This window comes from Aulostomus chinensis, chromosome 1, assembly GCF_037954235.1.
Source record: "Aulostomus chinensis isolate RoL2024-O1b breed Wild chromosome 1, RoL_Achi_v1.0, whole genome shotgun sequence".
Taxonomy (NCBI): domain Eukaryota; kingdom Metazoa; phylum Chordata; class Actinopteri; order Syngnathiformes; family Aulostomidae; genus Aulostomus; species Aulostomus chinensis.
The window spans coordinates 22,221,180-22,229,417 of NC_141320.1; the positions used below are offsets into that span (position 1 = coordinate 22,221,180).

The window sequence follows — 8,238 nt, forward strand, 5'->3', positions numbered from 1 at the left end:
GCACCGCTTTAACCTGGACCCCTAGAAGATCTTCTCCAGGAATTGGCCTTTTTCAATCGAAACAGCATGAAACTACAAGTAAAGAATTAAAATTATTGAATTCACAATGAAGCCTCTGTCATAAAACACAGGAACAACTGACTACCTCACCATGACAACCAGGCGGTAACCTGTCAGTCAGAGACGCGATGCTCAGGCCTGTGGACTCAGAAGAGGGTTCTTCTTCTGGTCACAGGTTTGAAGATATCAGTGGAAGACAGAGGAGAGGCAGTGAGAGACCTGCCACACCTCTCCAGTGACCTGGGACATGATGGCAGTGGTGGGATTTGAACCCACGCCTCCTCAGAGACTGGAGCCTTAATCCAGCCCCTTAGACCGCTCAGCCACACTACCTCACTGTGCTGCTCTCTGAGTTGGTCTGCTAAAGGCATGTTGAAGAGGAAGTAACATCATGATATAAAACTGATTCTGAAGGGGGACCCCTTTCCTCCACGGTCAAAGGAAGTGACGACAGCGCTGCTAGAAGCAGGAAAGAAATGGTAAAAGGACTCAGTTTGTACAGAGCCTTTCTACCTCAGCAGCACTCAAGGAGCTGAACAATGTCCTCTCATTCACACACACTCACACACTGATGCTGAAGGCTGCCATGCAAGGAGCCAACCTACTCATCAGAAGTATTTAGGGGTTCAGTATCTCACTCAAGGACACTTTGACATGGTCACTGGAGAAAGTGAGGATCAAACCAGCCACCCTTTGGTTGCCAGACGGCCATGCTACTCCTGAGTCATGTGACCTGGATAAGATGGTGAACTACAGCTGATCGCCATGCTAGCAAACCTCTTTTGTTTGGTTTGGTTGTTGTTTAGTGACTGTGGATGAATACACAGGAGAAGTTGAGCATAAATTTGTGTTCCCTGTTCACTTGAATATCTGCAGGAGTGTGAGGTGGAAATACTACTTGGAGGAGAATGAGAGTTCAGTCTCAGCGCTATGACCTGTGCTGACACTAAAACATGTCAGCCCACAGAACAAAGATGGCAGTCCTCTGGGAAAGCAGGTACACCACACATACATGAAGAAACCCTACAGGAAACAAATATGTTGCCAGAGACTTTTACTCTGTTTTTGTTGTTTACCCAAGTACAGGATTGGAGGGAGACTGATGGTCGCTGTTTGGGTTTTTGGAAAACAAGGAGGCTGTGGCTTCAAGCTGGATTCTCAGAGACTATTTCCCCAACCTCTACATTGGCATCTACACTGTCATCCAGTCATGTGACTGAAGTCATCCAGTCACGTGACTGAAGTCATCCAGTCATGTGACTGAAGTCATCCAGTCACATGACTGAAGTCATCCAGTCACGTGACTGAAGTCATCCATTCATGTCAGTGATGTCATTTGGCAGGACTCTCATTGCCGTCTCATTCCAGAAAAGAATCCAGACTCCACCTGTGGCTCCATGATAACTGAGGGACCTCTGGTTGGAGGCTGGACGATGATGTTTGGACTGGAAGGAAAACTCCTTGTCCAAATTCCATTGTGTTCAAGTTTAAAGTCCCACAATCAGAAGTAGCTGAATCTGACAGGTGGAGGTTTGGAACTACAAGATGGTGATGTTTCCTTGACTTGATGCTCTGACTGTCAGGGTGGATGTCAGCTTCTTCTGCTGCTGCATCTGAGTGGCTAGGATTGGAGGTTTTACCCTCCAAGTTTGTTTGGTTCCAGGGGACATTTTAGAATTCCAGTCCCCAACTTTGGCTGTTCTGAAACTCTTCTCCTGAATCACTCCTGAGCTGCAGCAAGAACAAATACCAGTGCCAACCAGATCAACTTCATGGCTGCTAACAGCCTCAGACACTTGATTTCCATCAATCTGGAGCCAAGAAGGCCCTCACCTGTGGTTCTCCTCCAGGAGGGTCCAGGTTCTGCCATTGTGGCTCCTGGTGCCACTGCCAGAGAGCCTCAGCTGCACACTGCAACATTTCAACAGGAGATTGACATTCCTTCAAATGTCCTGACATCTGATTCCAATGGTTCTGTTCCATATTTATATTTTAAATCAATCACACAATGAAAGCTGCCTCAGCTGGTTTAAGAGAGAGAACAAGCTAAGAGATCTGAAACCAGTAAAATATGCTTTTCTGTGTGCAAACTAGTGAGGGGCATGGAAGGATGTTTACCACCAATACAGAACCCAGACTTTAGTCATGTGATGAGATGGAGACTCTAATTATGAAGTTAATGGACAAAATGTGAATTGAAAGAAAACACATTCCTTCAGTAGACTTTGATCCAACATTGAAGTTAGAGTTTGGTGGCTGCTCCATGTTGGAGGAAACCAGGCGATGTTGGACCATCACAGGGAAGCTCCTTTGCCTCCTCTGCTGCCAGTTCAACCACTCACTCCCATCAGTGGAGAGCAGCTTCAGCCGGGTTTGGAATGTACCACTGTGGATGCATAGGAATGTGGAGAAAATGTCCTTTGTCAGAAGTGGGATTCGAACCCACGCCTCCAGGAGAGACTGCGACCTGAACGCAGCGCCTTAGACCGCTCGGCCATCCTGACAGACACTGACAGTTGCAGACTTCAATATCAAATCAATTCATTCACTGACAAAGTAGAATTTTTTCCACAGGAGCGACTGGCTCCTTAGTTGTTACATTTATTGTTAACATTAAACACACAGTCTGTGTTCATGGCAGTATGAAATGAACCAGAATATTTGAACCACGTAACATCGCTTGATCAGTTTGTTACATGGGACACATTCCAGACAGGAAGGTCCTTCTGAGACTTGAACTCTGATCACTGGATCCAGAATTCTCACCCTTCCACCATGGAACCAAACACAAGAAGGAGGTTCCTCTAAATACCACTTGACATCACCTGCAATCAACCTGTTGATATTTGGAGGTTCATCTTGCTCTTGTTCCAGACTACATTGGCAAAAGGATCATGAACCACAAGGAAATCATGGAACTCCAGATTTATTCAGGACTTTCTAACTCCATCGTATGACCTGGGAGCAAAGACTGGCCAGGCCTTCCTTAATTTATCAGTTAATTACTGCTTCAACAAACATGCCACTTAATTAAGTTACCAGAATTTCTCTCATTGAAAAACCCACCAGCCTGATTTCTTGACATGACATGAAAAATTCTCCAAGAACCCACAGTTGGGTGGAAAGATACCAGGTTAACCAGGAGGAGTCCTGTTCCTGAACCATGGATGGAACAAAGTCCACTGGAAAACTCAGCAGTTCCTGAGTGCCAGATCCATCCAGGAGCTTGGGTCTCCCCTTGACTGTGGTGATCCATGAGATCAAGGAGGACAGAGGAAAGAAGGATCCTGTTGGAGATCTCCTCCCTTCTTCCTCCACTTCACTACTACTTGGATGTCAGGAAAATGAGGTACTTTACTCAAATTACGTATTAGGAGTTTCCTGTTTGACAAGAAGGAAGTCAGAGGTTCATACCTCACTTGTTGGTGGTGCCCTCAACCTGCTGAGAGCATCACTTAGTTCTCTACAGAGAAACATGGCAGCTCTGCTGAAGGCTGCAGGAAACCTGCTGGAACTGAGACTTGGACTCAGGTCACTGGATTCAAAGTCCAGGGTGCCAACAGGTCCACCAGGGCATCTGTGCTTTACTTACCATGTAAAAAGGACCACAGTGGTCGTCTGGTTTTAATTTAACAAACAAATACGGTTGAAAACTTTGAGACAGAGACACAGGGCTCTTATTTGAAGGGCCATGGGATGGGAAATATCCCAGACCTCTGAGATCAGAGCGCTCACTTTGATCTCAGGGTCCTGACTTTGGGGGTTCTTCCTTTGGTCTTCAAATACTCGTGGTTTTTATTGGCAGAACTTTCAACTTGCATGCAAAAAGAGAATCACAGTCAATGTAAACCCAGCAGACAGTGTTTATTTCTAATAAATCAGACAATCACTCAAAAGAGAATGAAAGGAAAAAACAATAAAATGTTTAAAATCCTTCTCCACTCTAAAGCTTTTTAAAGTTCATTTGAAGGTTCAAAGGTGGAGGTGAGGAGGTCACCCTGATCCTGCCTGTCGTCACTGCCAGGATTCTTTCTTCTGGTGCTGTGGTTCTTCTGATGAAGGGGGCGTGATGTTTGCTGTCTCAGGCTCCACCAAATGTCCTCTTTAGGACGCCACAATGTGGTCTCTTCACTGCTCCATCTTCCCTGCATCGGAGACACCAGGGTTCCTCCTGGTGCCGACCCCCTCGTCCTTCTACCCAATGGTGCGGCCATGGATCCTCAGAGGACGCTGGGATCCTTCTTCTCATCAGAGCCACAGTTTTTCCTGGAGGGAACAACAGGAGCTTTGTTGTAATGTTTTGCTCGGTGTTTCCTGCTCAGAGCGTCAGGATCTGTGACGCCATCTTGTGGTAGGGGGTCATCATCTTGTTGTGTGGTAGTGGATTCATTGATCTGCTGTTTCAACACATTCAAGTTCATTATCCTACAAGTCAAAGTACATTTGGTGTGGAGTTTTAGTTTCTGGCCTCAATCATAACGTGTGCCTTTCTTCTTCATGAACATTTCTCAGCTTTGTAAGTTTATTCTAGTTTTTCTTCCTCACTTTTCTATTCCATTGTTGTTGAAGATTCTACTGCAGGTTGGAGTTCCCTGTTGACTGAAGCAGAAAAAGGAACAACAAGCTGGAGGCTGTCAGAGCTCCAAGTTGGGGGCTGATATTAAAGTAGGAGATGAACACATCCAGGTTAGCATCCCTCTCAGAAGCTGCTACTTTAGCTCTTCAGAGTACAGCAGCCTAGCATAGCTTCATCTGGCCAGTTAGTGGCCCACTTTGATGTCTGGGATATCAGGTTCAAGGTTCTTCACAGCTCTGAATGAAGGCTTTCTAAAGTGTTAACCAGTACTCCAGTTGTAAAAAACAATCAGGGGGATGGTAGATTTTGATGTTTAGGAACAGATCATTTGTGCTGATGACAGCGCATCAGGTGAGAGACCAACAGTGTACCCTTACTCCTCTCAAACAACAAGCATGCTATGGATATTACCTGTCTGCTACTCCTGTCATTGATCTTGACCAAGCCCCCAGGCTGACACTGCTACCACTGCTCCTACATAGTTAGAGTCAAATGCAGAGGACATTTTCCCACTGGGTGAGAGTGAAACTTCATACTCATGCTACCTATAAATCTGGGAATTCATCTATATTTTGAAACAAAACGTTCTCAAGTCAAGTCCATTTTAATGAAAGTGCAAGAGCAAAAGAATGAAACAAATGTACTGTGGCAGGATAGCGCTACACTCCCCACCATGAGGGGCAGTGTGGCAGACGATAGTGAGTGGTCACCTAGAAATAGACCTGGTCCGACCCTTCTCCGTCCTTTCCACTTCCTCTCCCTCCTTTACGGAGCCGACAGCCGTGCGTGGTGGCATCTCGCTGGTCAGCAGATCTGTTACAAACAAAGGTACCTCAAAACCTCAAAATAATGCTACAGTGATGTCGGAAGAATTGCTAATGAACTCAAAATGATGCTAACATTAATGTAGTGATAGTTGCTAATAAACTCAAAGTGATGCTGACAGTAATGTAGTAAGAGTTGCTACGAACCTCAAAATAATGCTACAGTGATGTCGGAAGAATTGCTAATGAACTCAAAATGATGCGAACAGAAATGTAGTGATAGTTGCTAATAACCTCAAAGTGATGCTGACAGTCATGTAGTAAGAGTTGCTACTTACCACAAAAAAATACTACAGTGATGTTGGAAGAATTGCTAATGAACTCAAAATGATGCTAACAGTAATGTAGTGAAAGTTTCGAATAACCTCAAAGTGATGCTGACAGTCATGTAGTAAGAGTTGCTTCGAACCTCAAAATAATGCGACAGTGATTTCAGAAGAATTGCTAATGATCTAAAACTGATGCGACAGTGATGGAGTAAGAATTGCTAATGAACTCAAAATAATGCTAACAGTAATGTAGTGATAGTTGCTAATAAACTCAGTGATGCTTACAGTAATGTAGTCAGAGTTTTGAACAACCTCAAAGTGATGCTGACAGTCATGTAGCAAGAGTTGCTACGAACCTCAATTTAATGCTACAGTGATGTCGTAAGAATTGCTAATAAACTCAAAATGATGCTAGCAGTAATGTAGTGATAGTTGCTAGAAAACTCAAAGTGATGCTGACAGTCATGTAGTAAGAGTTGCTACGAACCTCAAAATAATGCGACAGTGATGTCGGAGGAATTCCTAATGATCTAAAAAAGATGCGACAGTGATGTCATAAGAATTGCTAATGAACTCAAAATTATGCTAACAGTAATGTAGTGATAGTTGCTAATAAACTCAGTGATGCTAACAGTAATGTAGTAAGAGTTGCTACAAACCACAAAATAATGCTACAGTGATGTCGGAAGAATTGCTAATGAACTCAAAATGATGCTAACAGTAATGGAGTGAAAGTTTCGAATAACCTCAAAGTGATGCTGACAGTGATGTGGTAAGAGTTGCTTCGAACCTCAAAATAATGCGACAGTGATGTTGGAAACATTGCCAATGATCTCAAAATGATGCGACAGTGATGGAGTGATAGTTGCTATAAACTCAGTGATGCTTTCAGTAATGAAGTGAAAGTTTAGAACAACCTCAAAGTGATGCTGACAGTCATGTACTAAGAGTTGCTACAAACCTCAAAATAATGCGACAGTAATGTAGTAAGAGTTGCTACGAACCTCCAAATAATGCGAAAGTGATGTCGGAAGAATTGCTAATGAACTCAAAATGATGTGACAGTGATGTCGTAAGAATTACTAATGAACACAAAATAATGCTAAAAGTAATGTAGTGATAGTTGCTAATAAACTCAGTGAGGCTTACAGTAATGTAGTAAGTGTTTCGAACAATTTCAAATGATGCTGAAAGTCATGTAGTAAGAGTTGCTCCTACTCTCAAAATAATGCTACAGTGATGTCGGAAGAATTGCTAAAGATCTCAAAATGATGCGAGAGTGATGTCGTAAGAATTGCTAATGAACTCAAAATGATGCTAACAGCAATGTAGTGATAGTTGCTAATGATCTCAAAGTGATGCTGACAGTAATGTATTAAGTGTTTCGAACAACCTCAAAGTGATGCTCACAGTCTTGTAGTAAGAGTTGCTACTTACCACAAAATAATACTACAGTGATGTCGGAAGAATTGCTAATGAACTCAAAATGATGCTAACAGTAATGTAGTGAAAGTTTCGAATAACCTCAAAGTGATGCTCACAGTCTTGTAGTAAGAGTTGCTACTAACCTCAAAATAATGCGACAGTGATGTTGGAAGCATTGCTAATGAACTCAAAATGATGCTAAGAGTAATGTAGTGATAGTTGCTAATGATATCAAAGTGATGCTAACAGTAATGTAGTGAAAGTTTCGAATAACCTCAAAGTGATGCTGACAGTCATGTAGTCAGAGTTGCTACGAACCTCAAAATAATGCGACAGTGATTTCAGAAGAATTGCTAATGATCTCAAACTGATGCGACAGTGATGGAGTAAGAATTGCTAATGAACTCAAAATAATGCTAACAGTAATGTAGTGATAGTTGCTAATAAACTCAGTGATGCTTACAGTAATGTAGTCAGAGTTTTGAACAACTTCAAAGTGATGCTGACAGTCATGTAGCAAGAGTTGCTACGAACCTCAATTTAATGCTACAGTGATGTCGTAAGAATTGCTAATAAACTCAAAATGATGCTAGCAGTAATGTAGTGATAGTTGCTAATAAACTCAAAGTGATGCTGACAGTCATGTAGTAAGAGTTGCTACAAACATTTAAATAACGCAACAGTAATGTAGTAAGAGTTGCTCCGAACGTCAAAATAATGCGACAGTGATGTCAGAAGAATTGCTAATGATCTCAAAATGATGCGACAGTGATGTCGGAAGAATTGCTAATGAACTGAAAATGATGTTAACAGTAATGTAGTGATAGTTGCTAATAAACTCAAAATGATGCGACAGTGATGTCGGAAGAATTGCTAATGAACTGAAAATGATGCTTAAAGCAATGTAGTGATAGTTGCTAATAAACTCAGTGATGCTTACAGTAATGTAGTAAGAGTTTCGAACAACCTCAAAGTGATGCTGACAGTCATGAAGTAAGAGTTGCTACTAACCTCAATTTAATGCTACAGTGATGTCGGAAGAATTGCGAATAAACTCAAAATGATGCTAACAGTAATGTAGTGA

At 42.5% G+C, this 8,238-nt stretch overlaps 1 non-coding gene across 1 annotated transcript; it reads right to left on the minus strand.

Annotated features, from left to right (window-relative positions):
• Nucleotides 1-2,481: 2,481 nt before the first annotated feature.
• trnal-cag (transfer RNA leucine (anticodon CAG)) lies at nt 2,482-2,564 on the minus strand. Its single transcript has one exon. It is a non-coding gene; the product is annotated as a tRNA-Leu (tRNA).
• Nucleotides 2,565-8,238: the final 5,674 nt, after the last annotated feature.